This window comes from Callithrix jacchus, chromosome 13 (genome assembly GCF_049354715.1).
Source record: "Callithrix jacchus isolate 240 chromosome 13, calJac240_pri, whole genome shotgun sequence".
NCBI lineage: Eukaryota > Metazoa > Chordata > Mammalia > Primates > Cebidae > Callithrix > Callithrix jacchus.
The window spans coordinates 81,155,262-81,173,324 of NC_133514.1; the positions used below are offsets into that span (position 1 = coordinate 81,155,262).

At 39.2% G+C, this 18,063-nt stretch overlaps 1 long non-coding RNA gene across 2 annotated transcripts in view; it reads left to right on the forward strand.

Moving 5' to 3' along the window:
• LOC144579051 (uncharacterized) overlaps positions 1–18,063 on the forward strand; it is a 507,171-nt gene that overhangs the window by 477,545 nt on the left and 11,563 nt on the right. The window lies entirely within an intron of this gene.

Consider the following 18,063-nt stretch of genomic DNA (forward strand, 5'->3'; position numbering starts at 1 on the left):
ACCCTTACCAGACACTGAACATTGTGTAAAAACAAACACATAAGCTAATAAACAAAAAAAGCCACCTTTTTTTTTTTTTTTCTTTTGAGACGGAGTTTCACTCTTGTTACCCAGGCTGGAGTGCAATGGCGCAATCTCGGCTCACCGCAACCTCCGCCCCCTGGGTTCAGGCAATTCTCCTGCCTCAGCCTCCTGAGTAGCTGGGATTACAGGCACGCGCCACCGTGCCCAGCTAATTTTTTGTAATTTTTTTAGTAGAGACGGGGTTTCAGCATGTTGACCAGGATGGTCTCGATCTCTTGACCTCATGATCCACCCGCCTTGGCCTCCCAAAGTGCTGGGATTACAGGCTTGAGCCACCGCGCCTGGCCAAAAAGCCACCTTTTAAGAAACAGACTCTCCAGCAAACAAATAATGCTGTGTGTCTGGAAATTGAAGCTCAGAACATTGTTTGGAAGAAGGGAGCTACAGAGAAAGACAGTTTGTGCACACACACATGCCTTTTTCAACCTAAAATCGGGTGATCATAAGGTATGGTCTTTGTGTGCATACACGTATGTGTGTATGCACATAAAAGTGTGAATCTGTCAGTTCTTAAGAAAATGTGATTCTTGGAATACAGAAAGAAAGAGGGAGGATAGCACTAAAGAGGGGAGGGGTAAGGAGGAGAGCTGGAGATGAATAGGTAATTTAAAATTATAACCCAACAAATGCAAAACAGGAAGGGAACAGCATTTTAAAGAGGCCAGTAGATAGCATCAGCTCATTAGTGGTTCCATTACAGTATACATTGGTTTGCTTTCTCTCCTGGTGCACACACAAAAAGAATGATATATGTGCATGTGGGTATGGAGGAAGTAAATTAAATAAGCACAGATTAAGTTATTTTAAGGTATTCTGAGCATTCACTCTCATTCTTAAAGGTAGTGGTGAGAATTCTGAAATGCTTTGGTCTTTGAAATTAGCCACTGGCCTTCAAATACAACCGGATTCCCAAAGAAGCCCTTCAGTAGGTGAGGAATGGGGAAAGGTCAGAAGGAAAGGAGTAGAGCTCTTTCCACCAGTTGGTTGGGATCATGGAATCTGCGGCGCTGACACAGCATGGTTGTCAATGATGGAAGAACTTTGTTTCCATTTGGAAATTATTAAGGTCTTACTGTTCCTGTCTTAGATATGAAAGATCTGAAATGCATCTGTTTGATGTAACTAAGGCTGAATGACAACTCTATGCATGTTGTTAGCAAAGTTTCTTGAGAAGGAGAGAAGAGTGCTGAATTTTAGGAAAGTTGAACTATAAGAATTGAGTACCTTGATTGAATTTGATAGCTCTTAATGGGAAACTGTATTGAACTAGCAAAAAAAATTGCAATGAGATTTGGTGAAAAGGATCAAACTCAGACTTAGTTTTTTTTTAAACCCTCAGAATTAATTTGCCAATTTTATGCAGTTAATAGTAGAAATTATTTCACATGAAGACAGACAATGTCAGAAATAAGGGTAGAATCTTAGAGCCAGAATTAGAAGAGGGCACCAGGGGAAAGCTAATTTGTTTTTCTGCTCCAAAATATTCCTGGAATTTATGTCGAAGAGTCTATTTGATTTTTTTTTTTTTAATTAATGATGGAGCAGGATTTCCTAGAGAGGGTGTCTGCTTGGGGCTTGGGTTATAAACACTAAACTGACTAATTAGGAAGGCAAATGAGCCATGCTGTCTGCAAGTCCATGTGCATAGGCTAGAAGGGGAAAGAAAAGGTCCTGGACCCTGCCCAGAGATAGCATCTAGAGTCCTAGGCCCTCAAAGAATTGCAGATCAGCCAAGAAAAGAGGGAACCATCTTATGAGGAATTGGGGACTACAGATCAATGCTGGTCACCTCCCAGGAGTACAAGGGCTTATGCTTGACAAGGGCACTGGGGCAAGAGCCAAGATCCCTCAGAAGAATTATGACCTTTTGACCTGCACTCTGACTGCTGCCCGCCCATGATGATGGCAGCCAATGAGTAGCTCTTAAGCCCTTTGGCCTAGTGTGTGTTCCCTACTTCCCAGCAGGTGTACTTTTCTTTTTAAACATAGTATCTGTCAGTCAGGCTTCCATTCTCCAGTCACAGCTATTGTCTGATATTGGCCACGCTTCCTTAGTTTACATTAACTGTCTAATTCTGATTCTGAACTTCTATTATTAGGGCATGTGCAGTAAAGCCTCACTGCTTGTGTGTTTGGAATGCCCTGTGGAAATCTTTCTTCCACTTCATCCATGATTATTTTCTGAGAAGCAAAAAGGGCAAAGGCCCAGAGTGATTCAGTGAAGGTGCATATGGTATTCATTCTGCAGAGAACAAATATGGAACAGGAGAAAAAGTGACAGTCACACCATTTGCATTTGGTATGTAAATTCAAGATACATATTGATTTACATGTATAATTTAGCAACCAAAAAAAAAAAAAGAAAGAAAGAAAAAAGGAAACCCACATAGCTAAGTAAACATGAATACCCACCCCAAGCTAAAGGCTGGGCTCGTGGTGGTGTTTGTAAATGACACTGTATGGTAGCACATCTTGGCATGCAAATGTGTACAAACTTAAAACTGTTGCTAGGTTAAACAACACCTTTCCCATGAAGCACAACTGATTTAGCAGCTTGTGCTTTATGCGTCGGACTCCAGGGCAGAAGGCCCCTTTCCTCACCTCATAGCAAGGGCAGGAAGTGGGATTCATCCATGTTCTTTCCTTGCTGAAGTCTACCTTCATGCTGATATGCAGCCCCTTTTTAAACACCTTTTCTTTTTGTTGTTTTCATGTATGAAGAACTTGAACAAATTTTCCCATACTGAGAAAAATAAATGCTTTCACTAGCTCCCTCTTTATTTAAACTTATTTTCTATTCTTACCAAGCTTCTCTCCACTCTCCTTCCAGCCTCTGAAATAGTCCTTCCAGAGAGAATGCCTCACTGTCCTTTGGACACACAAATATTCCCACCACCACACTTTCACTAGGCATAGTACTAATCAAAAGAATACTTTTTCTTCATCTGCTGAGATCCTATACACCTCTCAAGCTTAACTTAGACTTGATAGTGTCTGCCAAGCCTTCACATAATCTATAGCTATGCCAATGTCTTCTTTCCAGGACCAGTTGGGGCACTTGTGGTCTCAAATTATGTTCTCAACCTTGGTCACACACAGTTTATATAAGACTTCCTAATAATTTCCTAGGTGTGGCCCTTGTTTCTTCAACCAAAGAGAATGATCCCTGAGGGAAGAGCTTTTGTTCTTTCTCTACAACACACTCCATTTGGCACAAAATGAACATATTGATGATGCTAGCTCATCGTGCTGGACTGAAATGAGAAAACACTTTCTCAATGTTCACTCCTTCTGTTCTGATTTAAAGCCTACAATGGAAAACCTTAATCAGTAACCAGAGTTCAACAATGGGTTAGCAGAGGAATATAAAGAATACAAGAAGTGCATTAGAAGATAGATGCAGGATTTTCTTTTTGTTCTTGCTCTGCTATGATGTTTTTCATGAGAATCTCTTGATCATAATGAACAGCAACAAGTACATATAATCCAGGATTTCTGAACCTTGATGCTATTGACACTTTGGGCAGAGTAAGTTGTCATTATGTGGGAGCAATCCTGTGTATTATAGGATGTTTAGAAGCATCCCTAGTCTTTGCCCACTAGATGACAGTAGCTCCTCCTTCCTCCACAACTTTACTTCACAGTTGTGACAACAGAAAACACAAATCTGCATAATTCCCCCAATCCATTCATGTTGGGACACTACTATAATTAATTCTCTAGAATTCTTAAAATATTTACATCTCTTAAGTGGATTAAACAAATCCCTATGAACCACCTTAATACTAAGGGAAGTTCTGCTTTCTTCTATATTGTTTATTTATTATTAACAAACATGTAATAGCATATTCTATGTCCTTAACTCTTAGTGTTTTAAGTAATTTACAAATATTGATTCTTTAATTCTATTCCCCCCTTTTTTACATTATTATTATTTTTTAAATTTTAAGTTCTGGGGTATAGGTGCAGATCTTGTAGGATTGTTACATAGGTTTACACATGCCATGGTGGTTTGCTGCCTCCATTCCCCCATTACGTACATTAGATATTTCTTCCAATGTTATCCTTCCCCAATCTCCCGACCCCTTGCTACCCCTCTCCTATCTCCCCACCCCTCAACAGACCCAAGTGTGTGATGTTCTCCTCTCTGTGTCCATGTGTTCTCATTATTCATTATCCACTTATGAAGGAGAACATGTGGTGTTTGGTTTTCTGTTCTTGTGCCAGTTTGCTGAGAATGATGGTTTCTAGCTTCATCAATGTCTCTGCAAGGGACATGAACGCATCCTTTTTTATGGCTGCATAGTATTCCATGGTGTATATTGCCACATTTTTTTATGCAGTCTATTTTTGATGGGCATTTGGGTTGGTTCCAAGTAAACAGTGCCTCAATGAACATGTGTGTGCATGTGTATTATAAAAGACTCAATTTATAATCCTTTGGGTATATATACAGTAATGAGATTGCTGGATTAAATGATATTTCTGTTTCTAGATCCTTGAGGAATTGCCACACTGTCTTCCACAATGGTTGAACTAATTTACACTTCCACCAACAGTGGAAAAGCATTTCTGTTTCTCCACATCCTCTCCAGCATCTGTTGGCTCCAGATTTTTTAAGGATCACCATTCTAATTAGCATGAGATGATATCTCAATATGGTTTTGATTTGCATTTCTCTAATGACCAGTTATGATGAGCATTTTTTCATGTTCGTTGACCACATAAATGTCTTCTTTTGAAAAGTGTCTGTTCATATCTTTTGCCCACTTTTTGATGGGGTTGTTTGTTTTTCTTGTATGTTTGTTTTAGTTCTTTGTAGATTCTGGATATTAGCCCTTTGTCAGATGGGTAGCTTGCAACTGCTTTTTTTTCCCATTCTGTTGGTTGCTGATTCACTATAATGATGGTTTCTTTTGCTGTGGAGAAGCTCTTAAGTTTAATTAGATCCCATTTGTCTATTTTGGTTTTTGTTGCCATTGCTTTTGGTGTCTAGTCATGAAGTCCTGGCCTATGCCTATGTCCTGAATGGTATTGCCTAGGTTTTCTTCTAGGGTTTTTAATGGTGTTAGGTCTTATGTTTAAATTTTTAATTCATCTAGAGTTAATTTTTGTATAAGGTGTGAGGAAAGTGTCCAGTTTTATCTTTCTGAATATAGGTAGCCAGTTTTCCCAACAACATTTATTAAATAGGAAATCCTTTCCCCATTGCTTATTTTTGCCCAGTTTGTTAAAGATCAGATGGTTGTAGATGTGTGACTTTACTTTTGAGGCCTCTGTTCTATTACATTGGTTTATATCTCTGTTTTGGTGCCAGTACCATGCTGTTTTTATGACTCTAGCCTTGTAGTATAGTTTGAAGGCAGGTAGTATGATGCCTCCAGTTTTGTTCTTTTTGCTTAGGATTGTTTTGGCTATGCAGGCTCTTTTTTGGTTGCATATGAAGTTTAAGGTGTTTTTTTCCAGTTCTGTGAAGAAGGTCAATGGTAGTTTGATAGGGATAGCACTGAATCTATAAATTACTTTGGGCAGTATGGCCATTTTCACAACATTGATTCTTCCTAACCATGAGCATAAAATATTTTTCCATTTATTTGTGTCCTCTTTTATTTCCTTGAGCAGTGGTTTGTATTTCTCCTTGACGAAGTCCTTCATATCTATTGTTAGTTGTATTCCTAGGCATTTTATTCTCTTTGTAGCAATTGTGAATGGGAGTTCACTCATGATTTGTTCTCTGTTTGTCTGTTATCAGTGTATAGGAATGCTTGTGAGTATTGGACATTGATTTTGTATCCTGAGACTTTGCTGAAGTTGCTTATCATCTTAATGAGATTTTGGGCTGAGACAATGGGGTCTTCTAAATATACAATCATGTTGTCTGCAAATAGAGACAATTTGACTTCCTTTATTCCTAATTGAATACCCTTTATTTCTTTTTCTTGCCTGATTGCTCTGGCTAGAACTTCCAATACTATGTTGAATAGGAATGGTGAGGGAGGGCATCTTTGTCTAGTACCAGTTTTCAAAGGGAATGCTTCTAGTTTTTGTCCATTCAGTGTGATACTGGCTGTGGGTTTGTCATAAATAGCTTTTATTATTTTGAGATATGTTCCATAGATACCTAGTTTATTAAGAGTTTTTAGCATAAAGGGCTGTTGAATTTTGTTGAAGGCCTTCTCTGCATCAATTGAGATAACCATGTGGTTTTTGTCTTTGATTCTGTTTATGCAATGGATTATGCTTATAGATTTGATTATGTTGAAACAATCTTGCATCCCCAAGATGAATCCTACTTGATTATGATTGATACTCTTTTTGATGTGCTATTTCATTCAGTTTGCCAGTATTTTATTGAAGATTTTTGCATCGATGTTCTTCATAGATATTGGCCTGAAATTTTCTTTTTTAGTTGTAACTCTGTCAGATTTTGGTATCAGGATGATGTTGGTCTCATAAAATGAGTTATGGAAGATTCCCTCTTTTTGTATTGTTTGGAATAATTTCAGAAGGAATGGTAGTAGTTCTTCTTTGTATGTCTGATAGAATTCTGCTGTGAACCCATCTAGACCTGGACATTTTTTGGTTGGTGGCTATTAATTGCTGCCTGTACTTCAGACCTTGTTATTGGCCTATTCAGGGATTCGCCTTCTTCCTGGTTAATCGTGGGAGGGTGTAAGTGTCCAGGAATTTATCCATTTCTTCTAGATTTACTGGTTTATGTGCACAGAGTTGTTTATAATAATCTCTGATGGCAGTTTGTATTTCTGTGGAATTGGTGGTGATATCCCCTTTATCATTTTTTTATTGCATCTATTCAATTCTTCTCTCTTCTTTTGTATTAGTTTGGCTAGTGGCCTATATATTTTGGTGATATTTTCAAAAAACCAGCTCCTGGATTTATTGATATTTTTAAAGGTTTTTTTTGGGTCTCTATCTCCTTCAGTTCTGCTCTTATCTTGCTTGTTTCTTGTCTTCTGCTAGGTTTTGAATTTGTTTGATCTTGCTCATCTAGCTTTTAATTATGATAAGGTGTCAATTTTAGATCTTTCCTTACTTCTCATATGGGCTATAAATTTCCCTCTAGATACTGCTTTAAATGTGTCCCAGAGATTCTGGTACATTGTATCTTAGTTCTCATTGGTTTCAAAGAACATCTTTATTACTGCCTTCATTTCATTATTTATCCAGTAGTCATTCAGAAGCAGTTTGTTCAGTTTCCATGTAGTTGTGCAGTTTTGAGTGAGTTTCTTAATCCTGAGTTATAATTTGATTGCACTGTGGTCTGAGAGACTGTTTGTTAGGATTTCTGTTCTTTTGCATTTGCTGAGGAGTGATTTGCTTCCAAATGTGTGGTCAATTTTTGAGTAAGTGCAATGTGGTGGAGAAGTATGTTTATTCTGTGGATTTGGGGTAGAGAGTTCTGTAGATGTCTATTAGGTCCACTTGGTCCAGATCTGAGTTTAAGTCCTGGATATCCATGTTAATCTTCTGTCAAGTTGATCTGTCTAATATTGACAGTGGAGTGTTAAAGTCTTCCACTATTATTATGTGGGAGTCTAAGTCTGTTTGTAGGTCATTAAGAACTTGTTTTGTGTATCTGGGTTCTCCTGTATTGGATGTGTATATATTTAGGATAGTTAGCTTTTCTTGTTTTTGCCATTATGTAATGCCCTTCTTTGTCTCTTTTGATTTTTGTTGGTTTAAAGTCCATTTTATCAGACTAGGATTGCAAACCTGCTCTTTTTTTGCTCTCCATTTGATTGGTAAATCTTCCTCCATCCCTTTATTTTGAGTCTTTGTGTGTCTTTGCAGGTGAGATGGGTCTCCTGAATACAGCATACCAATGGATCTTGACTTTTTATCCAATTTGCCAGTCTGTGTCTTTTGATTGGGGCATTTAGCCCATTTATATTAAAGGTTAATGTTGTTTTGTGTGACTCTGATCCTGCCATTTTGATATTAACTGGTTGTTTTGCCCATTAGTTGACACAGTTTCTTCATTGTGTCAATGGTCTTTACCATTCAGTACATTTTTGCAGTGGCTGGTACTGGTTGATCCTTTCCATGTTTTGTGCTTCCTTTGGGAGCTCTTGCAAGGCAGGTCTGGTGGTGACAAAATCTCTCAGCAATTGCTTGTTTTTTAAGGATTTTATTTCTACTTCATTTACGAAGCTTAGTTTGGCTGGACATGAAATTCTAGGTTGAAAGTTCTGTTCTTTAAGGATGTTGAATATTGGTCCCCACTCTCTTCTGGCTTTTAGGGTTTCTGCTGAGAGATCCACTTGAGTCTGATGGGCTTCCCTTTGTGGGTAACCCAAGCATTCTCTCTGGCTACTCTTAGCATTTATTCCTTCATCCAACCCTGGTGAATCTGATGATTATGTGCCTTGGGGTTGCTCTTCTTGAGGAATATCTTTGTGGTGGTCTCTGTGTTTCCTGGACTTGAATGTTGGCCTGCCTTGCTAGGTTGGGGAGGTTCTCCTGGATAATATCCTGAAGAGTGTTTTCCAGCTTGGTTTTATTCTCTCCATCCTCTTCAGGTACACCAATTAAATGTAGATTAGGCCTTTTCACATAATCATATTTCTTAGAGGCTTTTAAAATTTCTTTTTAGTCTTTTTTCCTCTAATTTTGCCTTCTAGTTTTATTTTATTGAGTTGGTCTTGAATCTCTGATATGCTTTCTTCTGCTTGATCAGTTCAGCTATTGAATCTTGTTTATGCTTTGTGAAGTTCTTGTGCTGTTTTTTTTCAGCTCCATCAAGTCATTTATGTTCTTCTCTAAGCTAGTTGTTCTAGTTAGTATTTCATCTAACCTTTTTTTAGGGTTCTTAGTTTCTTTGCATTGGGTTAGAACATGTTCCTTTAGCTCAGAGAAGTTTGTGATTACCCACCTTCTAAAGCCTGCTTCTGTCAATTCATCAAACTCATTCTCTTTCCAGTTTTATTCCCTTGCTGGTAAGGAGTTGTGACCCCTTGAAGGAAGAGAGGTATTCTTGTTTTTGCTGATTTCATCCTTTTTGTGCTGGTTTCTTCCCATCTTTGTTGATTTATCTACCTTTGGTTTTTGAACTTGGTGACTTTTGGATGAGGTCTCTGAGTGGATGTCCTTTCTGTTGAAGTTGCAGCTATTTCTTTCTGTTTTTTACATTTTCCTTCTAACAGGCCTCTCTGCTGCAGGACTGCTGGAGCTTCACTCCTAACCCTGCTTTCCTGGGAATTACCCACAGGGGCTGCAGAACAGTAAGAGTTGCTGCCTGTTTCTTCTTCTGGTATCTTTGTCCCAGAATGTACCTACCAGATGTGAGCCAGAGCTGTCCTTTATCAGGTGCCTTTTTGGATATATGGGAGTCAGGGAGCCACTTGAGGAGGAAGTCTGTCTCTTATTAGAGCTCAAGAGCTGTGCTGGGAGCTCCGTTGTTCCATTTAGAGCTGCTGGGCAGGAACATTTAAGTTTGTTACTGTGGAACTCACAACCGCCTCTTTTCCCAGGTGCTCTCTCCCAGGAAGGTGGGGTTTTGTTTATGAGTCCCTGACATGCTGCTGCCTTTTTTCAGAGATGCCCTGCCCATCAAGGAGAGAATCTAGTTACAGTCTGCCTGCAGAGGCTTCACTGAGCTGCCACAGGCTCTGTCCAGCTGCTGTGTAAACATCCTTATGGTTTTGTTTACACAGGTAAGGTTAGAACTGTCTCAGTAATGGCAGACTGCCTTGGTAATGGTGGATGCCCTTCTCCCCATGGAGCTTGACCATCCTGGGTCAAGCTCAAACTGCTGTGCTGGCTGTGATACTCTCAATCCAGTGTGTTTCAGATTGCTGGTCTTGTTGGGGTGGGATTCACTGAGCCAGATCACCTGGCTCCCTGCCTTCAGCCCCTGCTTTTTCAGGGGAATGTGTGGCCCTGTTTTGCAGTCATTTCAGGCACCAGTTAAAAAGCCACCCAGATTTTTGCAGGTTATTGTGCTGGAAACCCAAGACACTTGTTCACTTGCAGGAGTCTCCTGGTCTGTGGGCTGCAAAGACTGCAAGAGAAGTGCAGTATTTGAACCAGAGTGCCAGAGTGGCTGTAAAAGCCCCCATGGCCTCTGTTGTGTAGGACAGGGTGTCCTCTGGTTCACTGCACTTCTCCGGTGAGACAGCACCCAACCCTGCCTCAGCTCACCCTCCTTGGGCTATACCCACTATCCAACCAGTCCCATTGAGATGCACCTGGTACCTCGGTTGGAAATGCGGTGATCACTTGTCCTCTGCGTCACTCTCACTGAGAACTGTACTTCGGAGCTGTTCCTATTTGGCCATCTTGGTGGAGCTCTCCTCAGTTTCTTTAATTCCTGTAACATATCCATAAGATTTACCCATAAGTAGGTTGCTTATTATATAAGTGGGGGACCAAGGCCCAAAAAGGTTAATAAGTTTATCCAAAGTCACATAGCAAGTAAGTGTCTGAGCTGGGATTCAAACCTAGATGTTCTGATTCTGAAGTCTGTGCTTTTAACCATTGTTCCTTTCACAGGGGAAAAGATTTGTATCCTCTGGATTAATTGTCTTAAATTCTGAACAGGGGTATTTTTGTAAATTTTCACTAGTTTAGGAGTACCTAATTTGGGAATTAACCATCACCCTATTTATTATTTTAAATACTGACAGCTTTCTTTTTTTCAACAACTAGCTCTTGAATAAACCCTTTCCTATGGTGGGGCTTGGACACCCATAAACCTGCAGTGATTGTGGAGGGCTGTGCATTAGAAATGCTGGGTATGCTTTAGAGGCCATAGAAAATATGTAGTCTGTCATACCTGAATTAATCCCTCAGTTCTCTGTACCCATGGGAAAAGCCCAAAACTGATTGCTGTTTTGTATTTTTGGCTGTTTGATATTGTCAGGCTATTCCCAACTCAAAATCTCTAGTGGGTCTTCACCTTCAGCTGCACTGAGTCTAGACTTTGACAAGATGTCAAGACCTTTCATTATCCCACTATTCCCTACACAGTCCATCTGCTTGGTATGGCCTAGCATCCTTACTTCCCATTTTATCCTCCATACATCCAGGTATTCCACCTGTGTTTGTAAGGCACAGCACAAGTTCAATCCCTTTGTGTATTTCCCCCATCACTGAAATCTGCAGGCTACTTTTTCTAAACTCCTTTAGCATGTGTTTTCTGCTATCCAACTCCACTCATGAGAACAGAATCTTATATTTTGTGTTTTTTCAAAAATATGTTTTATACACATCATCTCAACTAGATTGGATAAGTCTTGAGGAACAGGACTGTGTCTTTTCTTTCTTGCAATTCTAGCCTCCATGTTAGGCGCAGGACAGGCACTCATTCAAGAAGTTGACCCCTTGGTCATTCATTTATCATCCACCTTCCCTCTCCTTTCACCCTGTAGGGGGCCATGCCTTTGTGCCCTCACTTCAATGGATGCTTCACTACGGCACTAAGTCCTCCAGTTACGGACTTGTAGCTCTATTGGTGGTCAGCTGCAGGCCACCAATTAACAGTCTCCCAAGAAAATATAGTTTCTGAAAAATGTGAAATAGGGTATCATATCCAGTCAACATGATGCAATTGCTTATTTTGGAGAGAGGATAAAAACTTGAAACATTCATGCTGCTCTTGTGAAAACACTAGTAACAAGCACCAATAGCTTGGTCCTAGTGTGGGTTGTATTGGGTGATAGTGTCAGGGATGGGTGGTCATGTGTCTTTAGGGTAAGGTAGGTTCGGGTGTCTGCTAGGTTTCTAGCACAGAAGTAATAAGTGTGAGAAGTGATTTTTTTTTAAACTAGTTTTGCACTACAGTGTTTATTTTTGATGATGATGATGATGATGATGATGGTATTCAGTGTTCATAGTATTTTGACCTTTTTCAGGCTTTCACATATAGTGTCTGACAATATACATGTAATATACACAGAAAAGGCAGAATCAACCCAGATCCACAAAACTATTGGAGTCCCAAGCAGTTAAAGAAATTTGCTTAAGTAAATACTAACACCTAATTAAATTATTTTAAGACTTCCTAACTGCCCTTTAAATCATTTTGATTTTAAATGTCACATGATTCAGTGGGAGAAAACCCTGACTGCCACAATACACCTGAGTTTATAACATAAGAATAAAATAATCATAAAATATTTAGTATGAAATTAGACTTTGCTTGTCCTCAACAGCAACTGATCAACTAGCAAACATTGAAAATTATTGATGTCTTATGTGCTCGGTATGAGGAGGAACTTAGGGTCTTAATAGCATTTATTTCATTTTAAAAATCAAATGAAAAAATTTTAAGGGATATTCTAAAAAAAAGTTACAAAGCAAAATGGGCAGTCTTTTTGCCCTATTGTTTTTGGCTTTCTTTTTGTAAATTATGACTGTATAACCCAGTATTGCCCAATTTTATGTTGCATTTCTTTCATGGGTGGTAGAGATCATGTATCTTCTGGATAACCTGGTCCATTAGCTGTTCTAACTCCATATTAGCATCTTTCAGAAAAAAATCAGTTTTGCTATGGCTGGTGGCCAACTCTGACCCTGCTTAGTTACAACTGACCTGTCACTACCCACATCCCACAGTAACATTCTTGTTGATAAACAGTCCTTATTAATGAGTTTTGACCTATTGTTAGTATCAAGAGATACATCATTTACTTTACTAGTTATTCATGTCATGCTTAATTAATTCCAACCTCTGAAGATTTCCTGAATTCTAAATACTTTGCTTTTGGACAAATCCAGTGATGTGAGTTAGGCCTCTCTCTCTTTCCCTGAGGGACCATCACTGAGTCTCTCAACTATCCTTCTGGGAAGCTGATTTTCCCATAAATCTGTGGGAGAGTATTTGTGCTAACAACTAGAGCTGGGAAGACATTACCCACTTTATTTTCAGAAAGTAGTTCATGTTATTAGAGCTGATGTTGACAATAGCCAAGGTAACCTGCCACACTTTGTTTAGGAGAACTTGGAAAATTTCCTCTCAGAAAAGTTTTTATGCAAGACAAAATAGTTTTTAAAATGAAGCAAAGGAAGCATGCTTTGTGTTTTATTCCTGATGGACTGGCATTTCCCCATGAAGGTCTCAGCATGCATATGGCTATCACCACACATTTGGCAGCCATGACCACCACAGCTTTGGAGCAGTGAGATAACAGAGCAGCTTGCATAGTGAGATGCTTCTGCTTGACTTCTGGTTGCCATCCAGGTTCCTACTCCATCATCGAGATCCAATATGTTGAATTGTAGAGAATAAGATTATGAAAGCATTCATTCATTGTTCTAAAAATTCATCAGAACTTATGTGCCAAAGGCATCTATGGGAAATAGAGCAATTTTTAATGCCAAGTTGAAGTTCCCAAAGAGCATTCTAACTAATAGACCAAGTTAAATGCTGGTAATCATGTCTCTACAAGGTAAAATTTAAAGGTTCAGATTCAGGGTTTTAGGGACAGGTCTCAATCAGAGTTCACTGTTAACCAGAGCAATCAAGGTGAGGAGAGGATCAAAACATTACAATCATGGCTTTCTTAAATTGTACCATGCTAATGATGTGATATTTATATTTGTATGTTTTTGTGTGTATTTGTATTTGTATGTTTATATTGATAAGAAAAGATGGAAGGAAGAGGCTAACATTGTTACCATGGGACCATGACATATAATGGCTAATTTTCATTATATGTGTGTGTCCTCTGTCTTTTCTTTCTTTCTCTCTCTCCCTCTCATAGATAGTGTGTTTGGAATATTGGGAAAATATTATTTTAAAAAAGTCATCTTAAAGAAAGAGCAATTGATGCTTAGGACTACACATTATGAGAAAGACACAGCTGAAGCATTTTAGGATATTAAGGATCTGAGATACTTTGTAGAGAGGCTGGGCCACAAATATCCCTACAAGATCAGTTTCCCCTTGTTCATTTCAGCCCACTTCTATGTGCTCAGCTCTGCACAAAGAACTATGGAGCTATGATGAACATGGTGGCTCACGCCTGTAATCCCAGCACTTTGGGAGGCTGAGGCGGGTGGATCACCTGAGGTCAGGAGTTTGAGACCAGCCTGGCCAACATGGTGAAACCCCATCTCTACTAAAAATACAGAAAAATTAGCTGGTTGCTGTGGCGCATGCCTGTAATCCCAGCTACTCGGGAGGCTGAGGCATGAGAATTGCAATGAGCCAAGATCATGCCACTGCACTCTGGCCTGGGTGACAGAGTGAGACTTCATCTCAAAATAAATAAAAAGGACTATGGGGCTGATTAAAAACAACAAAAAGATGAAGTCCCCTCATTCATGGCAAACTTCTAGAGAGAAGAAAGACACACTGTGAAGATGGTGGTGCATTGAGCGATATCAGCAAATGTCAACGTTGTGGAGAAGCCAGGAACAGGCCAAACTGGCTGTGTTGTGGTTAACTTTGTTCCAGCATAATCTTGCCACTGCTTGCCCAACTTGTACTTTGTTGTCTTTTGATTCATTCATGTATTGTATTGGTCATTGAGCTTTTGTGGCACAATCCCTCAAACCAAGGCTTCAAACGTGAACATGTTAACGCGTCTATATTTTCCCTGAGATCCCTTCAGGTCATGGCTCTCACTGCATTTTTACTGTCCAGGGTAGACTGGATTCTTCAGACTGGAGGGTGATACTCCAGAGAAACTCCTCAGAGCAGTCAAATGACAACTCTGCAACCCAGTAGCTTTCCCCTCAGAACTAAGAACAATTTCTCTTTGATACATTTTTCAGCATTGGGCATTTGCTGATGCCTTAGAGGACGTATGAAAAGCAAGACAAAACATGCCATATTAGAAGGTTCACAAAACCTTGGAAATTCCTGGACCTTTCCCGAAGTGCTCAGGCCAGAGGGCTTTCTTAACATCCCCAGCATATCTCTTATGCATTTACTTTCCTGAGAAAGAAAGAAACTCTCTGGTAGAGGCAGGGAACTAGTCATACTTATAGGAACAAGGACTAATCTTACAGAACACAGTCATTCAAGTAAAGAAGAAAATTTGCTATTGGAATTACATTCCACTGGATTTGACAGAGACTTACTAACCCCTTCCATGTTCAGTGGGTAGGCAGAAGACTTAAGAGGAATGAAATAACCTCTCTTTTAAAGAACTTTTAAGAACACTGGATACAAATAATTTTAAATTTCATGAAGGCAAGAAATAGCACCTAAAAGAGACTTTGGCACATAGTATGTTCCATAAACATTTTTGGATCAAATAAGACAGAATATGTTAAGTGTTAGAAGTATGGTCTGAATGAACATCTCTGGTTATTCAGAGAAAGAAGACATCATGTTTCATTGGAAGGGGCAGTGAGAGTTTCACCAAGGAGGAAACTTCTGTGGTTCATGGTAAAGAATAGAATGGAGGAAAGTAGAGATGAGTGGGAAGGATGTTTTATAAGCAGGGATGACATGAGCAATGGAGAGCAGCCTAGAGCTTGTCAAACACAAGAACAGGTACAGACTACAAAGACATGTCAGGCCATACTGTGGAGTGTCTGCAGTGCTAGATGGAGCAAATGCCTAGATGAAGGTGAAGATGGCGGTGAGGCCATGCCTTTCCTTTTGTCTTTCTTCGTTATTATTGGCAAAACTAGAGAAGATCACATGAGACACAGTTTTAATGGATCTCTTACCAAGACCTTCCTTCTTGATTTCTAGAGTAGCCATTATACATTTTTTTCAGTCTCTCTCATATCCCTATGTCTATTCATTATCTCATATGATTACATTGTCCCCTCTGTGTTTCCCTTTCTGGCTGTCTCCCTGTCCCCAAGTTTTAGTGTGACAGAAAAAGAAAATAGCAAGGTGATATGGTATGGAAAGGATGGTACACATCTATGCTGCATAATACTTGAAAGAAACGTTAAGGAGTTTTGATATGTTGATGGTCAGATTTTCTCAATGTTTTCCAGAAAATCTATGGAACATTAGGCAAATGCTGACTTAGTAAATAAAAAAAAAAAAAAATAAGCATATCCCAGCCTCATTCTGCATTTCCTGGGAGGCAATCCTGTCATTTTTATACCAGAGGAGAAATCTCAGTGTCTTAAATCTTCATAACGAATTTTCACCAATTCTTAAGGGATGGAAGAAGGAAAATAAAAGGAAGGATTTGTCAGCTTTGGTAGCCACATCTGGGGTAGACAGTGTAGCCCAGACACATGTGAAATCCCTAAAATTTCTCTTTACCTTTCAGGCATCCCATTGTCAGTGAGCCCTCCCACATCAATTACTGGGATGCAGTAATAAGCCATGCCCTATCATTGCTTCTAATGTCCCATCTTTCTTCCAATCTGGTTCCTTCTCCATCTATTTCAGGTTTCCAGAACCAAAGACTCTCACCTTCCTAGTTCTGTTTCTTTCATAAAACCTACTGTTACATTCTTTTGTCACTTCAAAGTAAACATGGTCGATGTCAGTTTAGCGTGATATATCCCAGGAATACATGGCTTTTCACCCAAACCAGAGTCTTAAAGAAAAATCTCCTTGATGAATTTAACACTCTGCTTTCTCAGGTCCTTCCTAGTGACCAGAGGATTGAGCAGCTTTATCTCTTAGCTGTATACAGGCAAAAAGCTCTTGGAAGGGTTCACACTTTACAAGAATGGTCTTGTTATCAGTTTTTCTAAAACCGTTAGCCAATCCTGATCAGTCAAGATTTTGTGTTTTAGTCTTATTGAACCATTTTTCTCCCTGATTCACACCTTTAGAATAACTCCCACTTGCCTACTTCCAGCCGTCATCAGTAACACTCATCAATAATAGGCTAAAAAATCACCAAGTTCCTTTGCTCTTGACTGAGATCATTTTCTTTCTTTTATTGTTTTTAGATAGTGGTTATTGTATTTCTTAAAGGTTCCGAATCAAAATATCTTTTATATTACTGAAAATGACAAATTCAATTAGTTTATTTTGATTTAACAAAGTTACTTGCTTGTGTTTCTTAGTTTTGTCCTTCATCAACTGCTAACACAAAGAAAGAACACAAAAGTTCACATTTTAGCTTTAGAATATCTATAGCAGAATAGGCAAGACTGGTTGGTGGACACCATACCAGAAAAATAATTTGACCCAACACTTTTGTATTTATATTATTCGGGGTTCTCTAGAGGGACAGAACTAATATATATATATATATATATATATATATATATATATATATATATACGCACACACACATACATGTATATACATGGGAGTTCAAGGAAAGCCAGTCAGTGTTCTAAAACTGAAGAACTTGGGGTCCGATATTTGAGGGTGGGAAGCATCCAGACAGGACAAAGATGTAGGCTGGTAGACTAGGCCAATCTCTCTTGTCATATTTTTCTACCTGCTTATATTCTATCCACACTTACAACTGATTAGATTGTACCCATGAGATTAAGGGTGAGTCTCTCTTCCCCAGCCCACTGACTCAAATGTTAATCTCCTTTGGCAACACCCTCACAGACACACCCAGGATCAATCCTTTGTATCTTTCAATTCAATCAGGTTGAAACTCAGTATTAACCATCACAGTATTTACTCTTTTTCCGAAAAGCTATTCCTGGACCTACAGGAAGCATAGCCATGAGCTGACATCCAGATGGGTTCTAATTCAAGAGATAAGCAGAAGGAGGCCCAAATACCCCAAAGCAATGGCATTACACCTTGTCTTGAACAGATGGTACAGCCAGAGACCTGGGATTTCCTAAAATGCAACCAAAAAAATTTTGCCTTAGTGCAAATGTGTTAAATATTAACATTATTATAGATAATAGTCATGAAAACCTAACTTCAACATTGACATGATATGCAACGATTAGAGCCCTTTTGCATGTCTGATGCTTAAGTGAAAGTATGCAAAGTGGCCCTTTGAGGGGATAGCACCAAGCCTAGGAAAGTAAATTCCTTTAGCAAAATGTTAGCCTTGTGTGGTCCCCACTTCCTTCTAATGTACAGTCACTCCTGAATGGAGCAGTGGGAGT